General features: G+C 41.7%; 1 non-coding gene across 1 annotated transcript; it reads left to right on the top strand.

The window, feature by feature from the left end:
• The first annotated feature begins 15,372 nt into the window (after positions 1–15,372).
• Positions 15,373–15,443, top strand: trnav-cac (transfer RNA valine (anticodon CAC)). The gene has a single exon. It is a non-coding gene; the product is annotated as a tRNA-Val (tRNA).
• The last annotated feature ends 1,486 nt before the right edge of the window (positions 15,444–16,929 follow it).

The following is a 16,929-nucleotide window of genomic DNA, read 5'->3' as shown; positions in this document are numbered from 1 at the left end:
GTTTGTATTTTGCAGAAACGCGGCTTAGATCAGCTGTTGTGAACCGAGGTAAAGCTGCAGGATCCTTGAATAATCTTTCACAATTCAACTGAAAGCAGCTGGAATGTGCAGCTTTGAGAGGGGCTGTCTGCACGGTCAGGGCTGGAAACCGAAGTGAGCGAGCGTCGCCAGAGTGTTCTGTGTGTGTGCACAACTGCACAGAATAACACAAATGTAACAGGACTTTGTTACATTGCATAACAAATGCGAATTGATGCATTATTCTACGTTTTAAATGAACATGATTTACAAAATGTTTCCGCCCGGTTTTGAACCGGGGACTTTTCGCATGGTAGGAGAACGTGATAACCACTACACTGCGAAAACGCTGGATCAAACAGTCGCCTTTTGCTATACATCTATGAATCTATGAAGAAAGTTTTTAAAGTTTGACTGCCACCCAGCAAACATGTTACAATTTCCTTCAGTGTGCAACACACATTTTTGTTGGTTTTAATACAATTATTAAGATTCTCACAGACTTCAATGGTCTTTGTCAGAACTGAAATCCCTGACTGGGAATCAGACCTGATTGTTTTCAATGATGATAGGATTGTCCTATGAGGAGAGATTGAATCGATTGGGCCTATAATCTCTGGAGTTCAGAAGTACGAGATGTGTTGTCATTGAAAGGTACAATTTTCTTGGAGGGCTTGAAAGGGTAGAAGCTGAGAGGTTGTTTCCCCTGGCTGGAGAGTCTAGAACTAGGGGGCAGAGTCTCAGGATAAGGGGCCGGCCATTTGAGAGTCAGATGAGGAGACATTTCTTCACTCAGAGGCTTGTGATTCTTTGCAATTCTCAACCTCAGAGGGCAGTGGATGCTCAGTCATTGAGTATATTCAAGGATTTGGGAGTCCTTTTACACAGAATAGAGAAATTAACGTTTGTGAGCTTATCCTTTATATTGAGCGGTTTTTCGTCCTTTAATCGGTGTCAGCTTTCGCTCAGCGGTTACTTCACAGCACTAACTTCTTTGTAAGTTCGAACTCTGTCTCACCGCGGGCGCAGTCTGGGCTTTTTTCAATCCCCTTCAACACCGAAACACATTAAAGCAGTGATTTTAATTTAGCAGCGTGACATTTTTCGAGGCACCATTAAATAATTCAATAACGTATTCCTATCAGTGTTGCGAGCTGGGTTCGATTCCCGGTTAGAGAAGAAATTTTGATATCACCGTTTCTTATTCATGAATGCGATGTAATTTTATTAAATTAATTACATGCATCTAATGTGAATAAATAAGAACTGCTATAATCACCATTAATTAACCGGTAACTTTATTTTGCAGAATGAAAGACATGATAATATGATTACTGAGGGACAGTCGAAACTTCATTCATTTATTTTGCTCTTTGCATCTCCTGAACTGTTAACCCATATCTCATTTTACATTTTGCATTTTAGGAGAATAGTTTAAAATCTTCATTGCTTGAGAGATCAGCGATCTGGGGCAAGATTTGTCAAATTTAACGGGACCGGCTATTTCACAGAAAAAACCTATTCTCTCACATGAAGTTTTCAGACCACACACTGACCGATCTTTGCTAGGCCCCAAGTGAATGATCTGACACTTGCCCGCATTGAACTCCATTAATCACTGGTCAGGGGAGATTTAATAGAGGTGATCAAAATTATGGGGGAAACAGTTTCCACTGGCAGGAGTGTCAGCAGGGCTATGGGGGAAGAGCAGCGGAGTGGGACTGATTGGATAGCTCTTTCAAAGATGCAATATGAATTGCTCATTTTAACCTGCGATTGATAGATTTTAGTTAACCAATGGTATTAAGGGATCATTGAAGTCTGTGAGACACTTCATAATTGTTTCTATTATCAATAATCAACCCACAACATTTTGCTGCACACTGCAGGAATTGCTAACATGTATACCGGATGACAGTCAAACTTCAATAAATTTTTATAGAATCATAGAAAAGTGCCTGAACCCCTGTGGTTAATGAAGGGAATTTTAATGGTTGAGTTCCGTATACACCTTGGAATTCTGGAAAACATGGTTTGTATTTTGCAGAAACGCGGCTTAGATCTGCTGTTGTGAACCGAGGTAAAGCTGCAGGATCCTTGAATAATCTTTCACAATTCAACTGAAAGCAGCTGGAATGTGCAGCTTTGAGAGGGGCTGTCTGCACGGTCAGGGCTGGAAACGGAAGTGAGCGAGCGACGCCGGAGTGTTCTGTGTGTGTGCATAACTGTACAGAATAACACAAATGTAACAGGACTTTGTTACTTTGCATAACAAATGGGAATTGATCCATTTTTCTACGATTTAAATGAACATGATTTACAAAATGTTTCTGTTCGGTTTCGAACCGGGGACCTTTCGCGTGTTAGGCGAACGTGATAACCACTACACTACGGAAACGCTGGATAAAATAGTCGCCTTTTGTTATAAATCTATGAATCTCTGACGAAAGTTATTAAAGTTTGACTGTCACCCAGCAAACATGTTACAATTTCCTTCAGTGTGCAACACACATTTTTGTTGGTTTTAATACAATTATTAAGATTCTCACAGACTTCAATGGTCTTTGTCAGAACTGAAATCCCTGACTGGGAATCAAACCTGATTGTTTTCAATGATGATTGGATTGTCCTATGAGGAGAGATTGAGTAGATTGGGCCTATAATCTCTGGAGTTCAGAAGTACGAGATGTGTTGTCATTGAAAGGTACAATTTTCTTGGAGGGCTTGAAAGGATAGAAGCTGAGAGGTTGTTTCCCCTGGCTGGAGAGTCTCGAACTAGGAGGCAGAGTCTCAGGATAAGGGGCCGGCCATTTGAGACGCAGATGAGGAGACATTTCTTCACTCAGAGGCTTGTGAATCTTTGCAATTCTCAACCTCAGAGGGCAGTGGATGCTCAGTCATTGGGTATATTCAAGAATTTGGGAGTCCTTTTACACAGAATATAGAAATTAACGTTTGTGAGCTCATCCTTTATATTGAGCGGTTTCTCGTCCTTTAATCGGTGTCAGCTTTCGCCCAGCTGTTACTTCGCAGCTCCAACTTCTTTGTAAGTTCGAACTCTGTCTCACCGCGGGCGCAGTCTGGGCTTTTTTCAATCCCCTTCAACACCGAAACACATTAAAGCAGTGATTTTAATTTAGCAGTGTGATATTTTTTGAAGCACCATTAAATGATTCAATAAGGTACACCTATCAGTATCGCGAGCTGGGTACGATTCCCGGTTAGGGAAGAAATTTTGATATCACCGTTTCTTATTCATGAATGCGATGTAATTTTATTAAATTAATTACATGCATCTAATGTGAATAAATAAGAACTGCTTTAATCACCATTAATTAACCGGTAACTTTATTTTGCAGAATGAAAGACGTAATAATATGGTTACTGAGGGACAGTCGAAACTTCATTCATTTATTTTGCTCTTTGCATCTCCTGAACTGATAACTCATATCTCATTTTACACATTGCATTTTAGGAGAATGGTTTAAAATGTTCATTGCTTGAGAGAGCAGCGATCTGGGGCAACATTTGTCAAATTTAACGGGACCGGCTACTTCACAGAAAAAACCTATTCTCTCACATGATGTTTTCAGACCACACACTGACCGATCTTTGCTCGGCCCCAAGTGGATGATCTGATACTTACCCGCGTTGAACTCCATTAATCACTGGTCAGGGGAGATTTAATAGAGGTGATCAAAATTATGGGGGAAACAGTTTCCACTGGCAGGAATGTCAGCAGGGCTATGGGGGAAGAGCAGCGGAGTGGGACTGAGTTGGGTAGCTCTTTCAAAGATGCATCATGAATTGCTCATTTTAACCTGCGATTGATAGCTTTTAGTCAACCAACGGTATTAAGGAATCATTGAAGTCTGTGAGACACTTCATAATTGTTTCTATTATCATTAATCAACCCACAACATTTTGTTGCACACTGCAGGAATTGCTAACATGTATACCGGATGACAGTCAAACTTTAATAACTTGTTATAAAATCATAGAAAATTACCTGAACCCCTGAGGTTAATGAAGGGAATGTTACTGGTTGAGTTCCGTATACACCTTGGAATTCTGGAAAACATGGTTTGTTGTTTGCAGCAACGCGGCTTCGATCTGCTGTTGTGAACCGAAGTAAAGCTGCAGGATCCTTGAATAATCTTTCACAATTCAACTGAAAGCAGCCGGATTGTGTCGCTTTGAGAGGAGCTGTCTGCACGGTCAGGGCTGGAAACGGAAGTGAGCGAGCGACACCGTAGTGTTCTGTGTGTGTGCATAACTGTACAGAATAACACAATTGTAACAGGACTTTGTTACTTTGCATAACAAATGGGAATTGATCCATTTTTCTATGATTTAAATGAACGTGATTTACAAAAAGTTTCCGCCCAGTTTCGAACGTGGGACTTTTCGTGTGTTAGGCAAACGTGATAACCACTACACTACGGAAACGCTGGATAAAATAGTCGCCTTTTGTTATAAATCTATGAATCTCTGACGAAAGTTATTAAAGTTTGACTGTCAACCGGCAAACATGTTACAATTTCCTTCAGTGTGCAACACACATTTTTGTTGGTTTTAATACAATTATTAAGATTCTCACAGACTTCAATGGTCTTTGTCAGAACTGAAATCCCTGACTGGGAATCAAACCTGATTGTTTTCAATGATGATTGGATTGTCCTATGAGGAGAGATTGAGTAGATTGGGCCTATAATCTCTGGAGTTCAGAAGTACGAGATGTGTTGTCATTGAAAGGTACAATTTTCTTGGAGGGCTTGAAACGGTAGAAGATGAGAGGTTGTTTCCCCTGGCTGGAGAGTCTCGAACTAGGAGGCAGAGTCTCAGGATAAGGGGCCGGCCATTTGAGACTCAGATGAGGAGATATTTCTTCACTCAGAGTCTTGTGAATCTTTGCAATTCTCAACCTCAGAGGGCAGTGGATGCTCAGTCATTGAGTATATTCAAGAATTTGGGAGTCCTTTTACACAGAATATAGAAATTAACGTTTGTGAGCTCATCCTTTATATTGAGCGGTTTCTCGTCCTTTAATCGGTGTCAGCTTTCGCCCAGCTGTTCCTTCACAGCACCAACTTCTTTGTAAGTTCGAACTATGTCTCACCGCGGGCGCAGTCTGGGCTTTTTTCAATCCCCTTCAACACCGAAACACATTAAAGCAGTGATTTTAATTTAGCAGTGTGATATTTTTTGAGGCACCATTAAATGATTCAATAAGGTACACCTATCAGTATCGCGAGCTGGGTACGATTCCCGGTTAGGGAAGAAATTTTGATATCACCGTTTCTTATTCATGAATGCGATGTAATTTTATTAAATTAATTACATGCATCTAATGTGAATAAATAAGAACTGCTTTAATCACCATTAATTAACCGGTAACTTTATTTTGCAGAATGAAAGACATGATAATATGGTTACTGAGGGACAGTCGAATCTTCATTCATTTATTTTGCTCTTTGCATCTCCTGAACTGATAACTCATATCTCATTTTACACATTGCATTTTAGGAGAATGGTTTAAAATGTTCATTGCTTGAGAGAGCAGCGATCTGGGGCAACATTTGTAAAATTTAACGGGACCGGCTACTTCACAGAAAAAACCTATTCTCTCACATGATGTTTTCAGACCACACACTGACCGATCTTTGCTCGGCCCCAAGTGGATGATCTGATACTTACCCGCGTTGAACTCCATTAATCACTGGTCAGGGGAGATTTAATAGAGGTGATCAAAATTATGGGGGAAACAGTTTCCACTGGCAGGAGTGTCAGCAGGGCTATGGGGGAAGAGCAGCGGAGTGGGACTGAGTTGGGTAGCTCTTTCAAAGATGCATCATGAATTGTTCATTTTAACCTGCGATTGATAGCTTTTAGTCAACCAACGGTATTAATGAATCATTGAAGTCTGTGAGACACTTCATAATTGTTTCTATTATCATTAATCAACCCACAACAATTTGTTGCACACTGCAGGAATTGCTAACATGTATACCGGATGACAGTCAAACTTTAATAACTTGTTATAGAATCATAGAAAATTACCTGAACCCCTGAGGTTAATGAAGGGAATGTTACTGGTTGAGTTCCGTATACACCTTGGAATTCTGGAAAACATGGTTTGTTGTTTGCAGCAACGCGGCTTCGATCTGCTGTTGTGAACCGAAGCAAAGCTGCAGGATCCTTGAATAATCTTTCACAATTCAACTGAAAGCAGCTGGAATGTGCAGCTTTGAGAGGGGCTGTCTGCACGGTCAGGGCTGGAAACCGAAGTGAGCGAGCGTCGCCAGAGTGTTCTGTGTGTGTGCACAACTGCACAGAATAACACAAATGTAACAGGACTTTGTTACATTGCATAACAAATGCGAATTGATGCATTATTCTACGATTTAAATGAACATGATTTACAAAATGTTTCCGCCCGGTTTTGAACCGGGGACTATTTCACGTGTTAGGCGAACGTGATAACCACTACACTGCGAAAACGCTGGATCAAACAGTCGCCTTTTGCTATACATCTATGAATCTATGAAGAAAGTTTTTAAAGTTTGACTGCCACCCAGCAAACATGTTACAATTTCCTTCAGTGTGCAACACACATTTTTGTTGGTTTTAATACAATTATTAAGATTCTCACAGACTGCAATGGTCTTTGTCAGAACTGAAATCCCTGACTGGGAATCAAACCTGATTGTTTTCAATGATGATTGGATTGTCCTATGAGGAGAGATTGAGTAGGTTGTGCCTATAATCTCTGGAGTTTAGAAGAACGAGAGGTGTTCTCATTGAAAGGTACAATTTTCTTGGAGGGCTTGAAAGGGTAGAAGCTGAGAGGTTGTTTCCCCTGGCTGGAGAGTCTAGAACTAGGGGGCAGAGTCTCAGGATAAGGGGCCGGCCATTTGAGACTCAGATGAGGAGACATTTCTTCACTCAGAGGCTTGTGAATTTTTGCAATTCTCAACCTCAGAGGGCAGTGGATGCTCAGTCATTGAGTATATTCAAGGATTTGAGAGTGCTTTTAAACAGAATACAGAAAGTTAACGTTTGTGAGTTCATCCTTTATAATTAGCGGTTACTCGTCCTTCAATCGGTGTCAGCTTTCGCTCAGCGGTTACTTCGCAGCACCAACTTCTTTGTAATTTCGAACTCTGTCTCACCGCCGGCGCAGTCTGGGCTTTTTTCAATCCCCTTCAACACCGAAATACATTATAGCAGTGATTTTAATTTTGCAGCGTGACATTTTTCGAGGCACCAGTAAATGATTCAATAACTTATTCCTATCAGTGTTGCGAGCAGGGTTCGATTCCCGGTTAGGGAAGAAATTTTGATATCAACGTTTCTTATTCATGAATGCAATGTAATTTTATTAAATTAATTGCAAGCATCTAATGTGAATAAATAAGAACTGCTTTAATCACCATTAATTAACCGGTAACTTTATTTTGCAGAATGAAAGACATGATAATATGGTTACTGAGGGACAGTCGAAACTTCATTCATTTATTTTGTTCTTTGCATCTACTGAACTGTTAACCCATATCTCATTTTACACATTGCATTTCAGGAGAATGGTTTAAAATGTTCATTGCTTGAGAGAGCAGCGATCTGGTGCAACATTTGTAAAATTTAACGGGACCGGCTATTTCACAGAAAAAACCTATTCTCTCACATGATGTTTTCAGACCACACACTGACCGATCTTTGCTAGGCCCCAAGTGAATGATCTGACACTTGCCCGCATTGAACTCCATTAATCACTGGTCAGGGGAGATTTAATAGAGGTGATCAAAATTATGGGGGAAACAGTTTCCACTGGCAGGAGTGTCAGCAGGGCTATGGGGGAAGAGCAGCGGAGTGGGACTGATTGGATAGCTCTTTCAAAGATGCAATATGAATTGCTCATTTTAACCTGCGATTGATAGATTTTAGTTAACCAACGGTATTAAGGGATCATTGAAGTCTGTGAGACACTTCATAATTGTTTCTAATATCAATAATCAACCCGCAACATTTTGCTGCACAGTGCAGGAATTGCTAACATGTATACCGGATGACAGTCAAACTTCAATAACTATTTATAGAGTCATAGAAAATTGCCTGAACCCCTGTGGTTAATGAAGGGAATTTTAATGGTTGAGTTCCGTATACACCTTGGAATTCTGGAAAACATGGTTTGTATTTTGCAGAAACGCGGCTTAGATCAGCTGTTGTGAACCGAGGTAAAGCTGCAGGATCCTTGAATAATCTTTCACAATTCAACTGAAAGCAGCTGGAATGTGCAGCTTTGAGAGGGGCTGTCTGCACGGTCAGGGCTGGAAACCGAAGTGAGCGAGCATCGCCAGAGTGTTCTGTGTGTGTGCACAACTGCACAGAATAACACAAATGTAACAGGACTTTGTTACATTGCATAACAAATGCGAATTGATGCATTATTCTACGATTTAAATGAACATGATTTACAAAATGTTTCCGCCCGGTTTTGAACCAGGGGACTTTTCGCGTGTTAGGCGAACGTGATAACCACTACACTGCGAAAACGCTGGATCAAACACTCGCCTTTTGCTATACATCTATGAATCTCTGACGAAAGTTATTAAAGTTTGACTGTCACCCAGCAAACATGTTACAATTTCCTTCAGTGTGCAACACACATTTTTGTTGGTTTTAATACAATTATTAAGATTCTCACAGACTTCAATGGTCTTTGTCAGAACTGAAATCCCTGACTGGGAATCAAACCTGATTGTTTTCAATGATGATTGGATTGTCCTATGAGGAGAGATTGAGTAGATTGGGCCTACAATCTCTGGAGTTCAGAAGTACGAGATGTGTTGTCATTGAAAGGTACAATTTTCTTGGAGGGCTTGAAACGGTAGAAGATGAGAGGTTGTTTCCCCTGGCTGGGGAGTCTAGAACTGGGGGGCAGAGTCTGAGGATTAGGGGCCGGCTACTTGAGACTCAGATGAGGAGACATTTCTTCACTCAGAGGCTTGTGAATCTTTGCAATTCTCAACCTCAGAGGGCAGTGGATGCTCAGTCATTGAGTATATTCAAGGATTTGAGAGTCCTTTTGCACAGAATACAGAAATTAACGTTTGTGAGCTCATCCTTTATATTGAGCGGTTTCTCGTCCTTTAATCGGTGCCAGCTTTCGCTCAGCGGTTACTTCGCAGCATCAACTTCTTTGTAAGTTCGAACTCTCTCTCACCGCGGGCGCAGCCTGGGCTTTTTTCAATTCCTTTCAACAGCGAAACACATTACAGCAGTGATTTTAATTTAGTAGTGTGATATTTTTCGATGCACCATTAAATGATTCAGTAACTTATTCCTATCAGTGTTGCAGGCTGGGTTCGATTCACGGTTAGGGAAGACATTTTGATATCACCGTTTCTTATTCATGAATGCGATGTAATTTTATTAAATTAATTACATGCATCAAATGTGAATAAATAAGAACTGCTTTAATCACCATTAATTAACCGGTAACTTTATTTTGCAGAATGAAAGTCATAATAATATGGTTACTGAGGGACAGTCGAAACTTCATTCATTTATTTTGCTCTTTGCATCTCCTGAACTTTTAACCCATATCTCATTTTACACATTGCATTTCAGGAGAATGGTTTAAAATGTTCATTGCTTGAGAGAGCAGCGATCTGGGGCAACATTTGTAAAATTTAACGGGACCGGCTATTTCACAGAAAAAACCTATTCTTTCACATGATGTTTTCAGACCACACACTGACCGATCTTTGCTCGGCCCCAAGTGGATGATCTGGCACTTGCCCGAGTTGAACACCATTAATCACTGGTCAGGGGAGATTTAATCGAGGTGATCAAAATTATGGGGGCAACAGTTTCCACTGGCAGGAGTGTCAGCAGGGCTATGGGGGAAGAGCAGCGGAGTGGGACTGATTGGATAGCTCTTTCAAAGATGCAACATGAATTGCTGATTTTAACCTGCGATTGATAGATTTTATTTAAACAACGGTATTAAGGGATCAATAAAGTCTGTGAGACACTTCATAATTGTTTCTATTATCAAAAATCAACCCACAACATTTTGTTGCACACTGCAGGAATACTAACATGTATACCGGATGACAGTCAAACTTTAATAACTTTTTATAGATTCATAGGAAATTGCCTGAAGCCCTGTGGTTAATGAAGGGAATTTTAATGGTTGAGTTCCGTATACACCTTGGAATTCTGGAAAACATGGTTTGTAGTTTGCAGAAACGCGGCTTAGATCTGCTGTTGTGAACCGAGGTAAAGCTGCAGGAACCTTGAATAATCTTTAACAAATCAACTGAAAGCAACTTTGAGAGGGGCTGTCTGCACGGTCAGGGCTGGAAACGGAAGTGAGCGAGCGACACCGTAGTGTTCTGTGTTTGTGCAGAACTGTACAGAATAACACAAATGCAACAGGACTTTGTTACATTGCATAACAAATGCGAATTGATCCATTTTTATACGATATAAATGAACATGATTTGCAAAAGGTTTCCGCACGGCTTCGAGCCGGGGACTGTTTCGGGTGTTAAGCGAACGTGATAACCACTACACTACGGAAACGTGGGGCAAGTTCGTCGCCTTTTGCTATAAAGCTATCAATCTATGAAGAAAGTTATTAAAGTTTGACTGTCACCCAGCAAACATGTTACAATTTCCTTCAGTGTGCAACACACATTTTTGTTGGTTTTAATACAATTATTAAGATTCTCACAGACTTCAATGGTCTTTGTCAGAACTGAAATCCCTGACTGGGAATCAAACCTGATTGTTTTCAATGATGATAGGATTGTCCTATGAGGAGAGATTGAGTAGATTGTGCCTATAATGTCTGGAGGTCAGAAGAACGAGAGGTGTTCTCATTGAAAGGTACAATTTTCTTGGAGGGCTTGAAAGGGTAGAAGCTGAGAGGTTGTTTCCCCTGGCTGGAGAGTCTAGAACTAGGGGGAAGAGTCTCAAGATAAGGGGCCGGCCATTTGAGGCTCAGATGAGGAGACATTTCTTCACTCAGATGCTTGTGAATCTTTGCAATTCTCAACCTCAGAGGGCAGTGGATGCTCAGTCATTGGGTATATTCCAAACAGAAGTCGGTAGATTTCTGACTGGTCAGGGCATCAAGGGAAGTGGCGATAGGGCTGGTGAATGGAATTGAGGCAGAAGATCAGCCATGATCTCATTGAATCCCCTACACTTGCTTATAAATCTGTTCCATTAGCTATTTTTTCCAGTTCTGACGAAAGGTTATCGACCTGAAACGTTTACTCTGTTTCTCTCTTCGCAGATGCTGCCTGACTTGCTGAGTATCTCCAGCATTTCCGGTTTTAATTCAGATTTGCAGCATCTGCAGTATTTTCTCAATTAGCATTTCATTCATTGTGCAAAACAAGGTTATCGCTTAATTAATAATGCTTTGAAAGCAACATAAAAGTTTAACAAAATAACTTCCCCCCAACGGGTGGCTCGAACCCACGATCCTCAAGTTAAGAGTGTCATACTTTGCCGACTGAGTTAGCCGGGACTTTTGAAATGATATTTTTGTCGCTGATTGCAGTCAGGAATCTGGTGTTCCGGCCCGGTCACAACAGCATATCTGAGCCGCGTTTCTGCCAATTAGGAACCAAATTCTCCAGAGGCCCAAGGCGGAAAAGGAACTCAAGCATTAAAATCCCTTTCATTAACTACAGGGGTTCAGGCAATTTTCTGATCGCAAAGCGCTTTAGTTCTTGTCAATACCTCTTGTCTATTTCTCGCTGTTTCCCGATTCTGTCTGTCTCTCTGGCTCTGTTTATTCTGTGTGTGGCCACCTGCGGGTTGATTTTGAAGGAATACCTGTGTTTGTCTCTGTTTGTTACTTTAAACAAATGAGGGCATCAGGCACTTCTGTGCATGACACTGAGGAATCAGGAGAAGGCAGGAGAAATGAAATAGAATATAAGCCCCTTAAAGACAAAGCCATGTGACAATGTAATTCAAAATAAGGACACGATAGGCATGCTAAATAATTACTTTGCATCGTTCTTCATAGTAGAGGATAAACTGCCATAGACAGGAGGAAAACGGAAACTGAATCAAGGGGAGGGATTTCCTAGATTTAATATGACGACTTCTAGCAGGCATCTGATAAGTTTTCACACAAGATACTGTTATCAAAGATGTAATACTGCTTTAAATTAGTAACTGTTAATAATATATTACATTAATAAATTTAATTAGTTACATCTTAGTCTTAAATTTCTGTAAAGTTAGTTAAGTTTCGAATAAATAAAGGCATGGCAGGGCAGCTCAGTGCCACGGAATGTGCATCCTGTGCCATGTGGGAAATCCAGGAGGCTTCACATGTCCGAGACAACCACCTGTGCAGGAAGTGTCGTCAGCTGGAGGAGCTCGAACTCCGGGTTTCAGAGCTTGAGCAGCAGCTGGTATCACTGCGGAGCATCCGCGAGGCTGAGAGCTACCTGGACAGCACGTTTCAGGCGGTGGTCACCCCACAGCTAAGGAGTGTGCAGGCAAAGAGGGAATGAGTGACCGTTAGACAGAGGAGGAGGACAGACATGACTCCAGGATGTTAATGTTGCCTCCCTGGTGCCAGTCAGGGATGTCACTGAACGGCTGCAGAATATTCTGAGGTGGAGGTGAACAGCCCGAGGTCGAGGTGTATATGGGTACCCATGACACAGGTAGAAAGAGGGCTGAGATTCCTGGGGCATTGCGGCAGGTTCTGGGGGAGGTGGGTCCAGTACAGGCCAGACAGGTTGCAATTCAACAGAGCCAGTACAAATATCCTCACGGGGAGGTTTGCTAGTGCTGTTGGGGAGGATTTTTATTAAGTAGGCAGTGGTATGGGCACCAGGATGTACCAATAGAAAGAAGAAACAAGATGCACTACAGATTTGGAGAGAAGGATAGCACTAATGTAAGAAATAGTAAGGTATTTGGTGGGGTCAGACTAAGAGAGAACACAGGATGTTCTAAGATAGGGTTACAGTGTATGTATGTGAACGCACAAAGCATAGTAAACAAGGTTGGTGAGCTGCAGGTGCAAATACCCACATGGGAATATGATGTCATGACAATAACGGAGACCTGGCTCAAAAAAGGGCAGGATTGGCTATTAAATATTCCTGGATAGAAGGTGCTCAGGAAAGATAGGGAAGGAAAGGTCGGAGGTGGTGTGGCAGTATTGTTTAAGGAGAATGTTACAGTGCTGGAGAGAGAGGATGCCCTGCGAGGACAAGGACTGAATCTATATGGCTATAGTTAAGATATAATAGAGGGGCCATTACACTACTAGATGTATTCTATAGGCCACCAAAAAGTGAGGAAATATGGAGAAGCAAATTTGCAGGGAAATTACAGAGAGATGCAAGAACTGTTCAAGAAAGGGTGTAAGGATAATCCTAGTAACTACAGGCCGGTCAGTTTAGCATCAATGGTGGGTAAGGTGCTAGAAACAATAATCAAGGGAAATATTAACGGACACTTGGAGAGGTTTAAGCTAATTAAGGAGAGCCAGCATGGATTTGTAAAAAGCAGTTCGTGTTTGACTAATGTAATTGAATTTTTTGATGAAGTAACAGGGAGCATTGATGAAGGGAATGCAATGGATGTTGTCGGCATGGATTTTATGAAGTCGTTTGACAAGATACCACATAGAAGGCTGGATAACCATTTTCAGGCTCATGGAATAGATGGGTCAGTAGCAGCTTGGAGACTGAAGGATAGCTTAACGATAGAAAACAGCGAGTTGTGATAAAGGTTTTTTTTTAAACTGGAGAATAGTAGACAGTGGTGTTCCCCAAGGGTCAGTGCTGGGGGCACTGCGTTTTTTGATATGTATATATAATTGACATGGATATTGGAATAGAGAGTAGAATTTCTAAATTTGCTGATGACACCAAACTTGGGGGTGTGGCAAACAGTGAGGATGATACCAATCGACTGCAGCAGGATATAGAAAGGCTAGCAGAATGGGCAGACAAATGGCAGATGGAATTTAATACAGAGAAGTGTGAAGTGATGCATTTTGGTAGAAGGAAAAGGGAGAGGCAATATACACTTAATGGCACAGTTTTAAAGAGTGTGCAGGGACAGAGGGGCCTGGGAGTTAATGTACATAGGTCTCTGAAGGTGTCAGGACATATTGAGAGAGTGGTTAGCAAAGCATATGGGATCTTGGGCTTCATAAATAGAGGTATTGAGTACAAAAGTAGAGAAGTTATGCTGAACCTATATAAAGTGCTGGTTAGGCCACAACGGGAGTATTGCGTCCAGTTCTGGTCACCACACTTTAGGAAGGATGTGAATGCCCTTGAGAGGGTGCAGAGCAGACTTACCAGAATGGTTCTGGGGATGGGGCATGTTAGATACAAGGGCCGGTTGGAGAAGCTGGATTTGTTTTCATCACCACAACAACAACTACAACAACAACTTCTATTTATACAGCATCTTTAACGTAGTAAAACGTCCCAAGGCGCTGCACAGGATGATTTTAAGAAAAAGGAGGTTGAGGGGTGATTTGATAGATGTGTACAAGATTATGGCATGTTTGGGTCCGCGAGACGGGGAAAGGCTGTTCCCACTAGTTGATGGTACAAGGACTGGTGGACACAGGTTTAAGGTTTTGGGCAAGAGATACACGAGGGATGAGAGGAAAACTTTTTTACGCAGTGAGTGGTGAGAACCAGGAACTCGCTGCCGATGGAAGTCGTAGAAGCGGAGACACTCAATGTTTTCAAGGGGAGATTGGAGAGAAACTTGAGGGAAATAAACTTGCAGGGCTATGGGGATAGAGCGGGGGAATGGGCCTGAATGGATTGCTCCACAGAGAGCTGGAACAGAATCGATGGGCCGAATGGCCTCCTTCTGTGCCGTTATGACTCTATGAATATGAATTATAGACTAGTTATAATGGGGGCTTCAACTATCCTAATATATCTGAATATAGAGAGTTCAGAGGAGAAGTGAAAAGGAAAATATGAGGGGCAAAGAGAGGGTCTGAGAATAGAATGGCAGCTAACATAAAAGGTAATCCCAAAGTCTTCTATAGGCATATATTACCAAGTTTAACGACACTAAGTTAGTGGCAGAGTAAGTAGTGCAGAAGGGAGCAGAAAATTGCAAAGGGACATTGGTTGAGTGGGCAAAACCAAAGGCATCAGATTCAGAGGGAAGGAAATTCGGCAGTTTAATGAGTTTGAAAGGAACATTTTTGACTTGTGCAGTTCGGTCAGAGAAATGCCAGTGAAAGGAAATCATTGCAGAACGAGCGATTCTGTATTGCTCCTTCTGTCTGAACAGTGCTTTCTCGAAACACGATCAAGCACAGGTCTCCGTAGTGTAGTGGTTATCACGTTCGCCTCACACGCGAAAAATCCCCGGTTCGAGCCCGGGCGGAAAGTTTATGTTACTGATTACTTTTTCCCTGAAATAAATTTAACAGGTTTCTTGTGTCAGAAGCAATGAACAATTTAAAACAGACTGCTAAAATACAGTGCGTAAATTCTGATACGGTATAAATCTTCATCACTGAATAAATCTTTGCAAATTATTAAAGTTAAATTATTCAACTTTTGACTGTCTCTTACTGTGAGCATTTCCTTCATTCTGCAAAACAACGCTTTCGGCTAATGAATGTTGATTAAAACAATTAAACCACTAAACTACCATAAAACAGATTAAAGAGTTGATCACAATTGCTGATATTTCTTATCTTTTTTCTTGTGTTTTTTCAGCTCTTTGTCCTTTTCAGCTCCTGACTGCGGATATTCCACTGATTAAACGTGAACAAAATGAAATATCTCGCAGCCCCGGCCTCGGTTAATACCAACAGATCTAAGCCGCATTTCAGACGCGGAAACAAACACCGTTAATTATTCGCTCTTCCCCAGCTCCAGAGCTCAGATTGTTATTGCCCATCCCTGGAGCTGCAAGATACCAGGGACCGGGGCCAAACCTCCCCATATACCGAGCACAGGCTCAGGAAAACTCCGGGGGAGATGATATCCCGGTCACTGAGCCTTCGAGCAGCATTGAACAAGCATCCGGACTGAAACGTTTTCCATGCGGAAGTGGTGAGCTGCAGAAAAGACATACGCAAGTCAAGCTGGCCGAGCGCTCTGAGACGCTGCGTTCAAGTCGCAATCTTCTCTGGAAACGTGGGCCAGAATCCCACTTCTGACAGTCTTTACTTTTAATTACTAAGTGGAACTCATTTCTTTTCACACCACTGTCAAGCGCTTTGGGACATCACTTAAAAGTGGGATTCAGCGGTTCACCTCCTCCATTCACATAGAAACATAAAAACATAGAAGATAGGAGCAGGAGTAGGTCATTTGGCTCCTCGAGCCTGCTCCGCCATTTAATGAGATCATGGCTGATCATCCACGTTCAGTATCCTGTCCCTGCTTTCTCCCCATATCCCTTTATCACTTTAGCCTTAAGAAATATATCCAACTCCTTCTTGATTATATTTAATGAATTGGCTTCTACTGCCTTCTGTGGTAGAGAATTCCACAGGTTCACCACTCTCTGGGTGAAGAAATTCCTCATCATGTCTAAATGGCCTACCCCTTATCCTTAGACTGTGACGCCTGGTTCTGGAGTCCCCGACCATAAGGAACATCCTTCCTGCATCTAGTCTTTCCAGTACTGTCAGAATTTTATAAGTTTCAATGAGATCCCCTCTCATTCTTCTAAACTCCAGCGAGTACGAGCCCAATCGTCCCAATCTCTCCTCATATGTCATTCCTGCCATCCCAGGTATCAGCCTGGTGAATATTCGTTGAACTCCTTCCATGGCAAGAACATCCTTCCTCAGATAAGGCGACCAAAACTGCACACAATACTCAAGATGTGATCTCACCAAGGCCCTGTACAACTGCAGCA

Source organism: Somniosus microcephalus, unplaced genomic scaffold (assembly GCF_052327205.1).
Source record: "Somniosus microcephalus isolate GS21.2 unplaced genomic scaffold, FLI_Smic_1.0 unresolved_chr4, whole genome shotgun sequence".
In the NCBI taxonomy this organism is placed as follows: Eukaryota; Metazoa; Chordata; class Chondrichthyes; order Squaliformes; family Somniosidae; genus Somniosus; species Somniosus microcephalus.
Note: the sequence above shows the minus strand (reverse complement) of the source record. Positions and strands in the feature narration are given on the sequence as shown.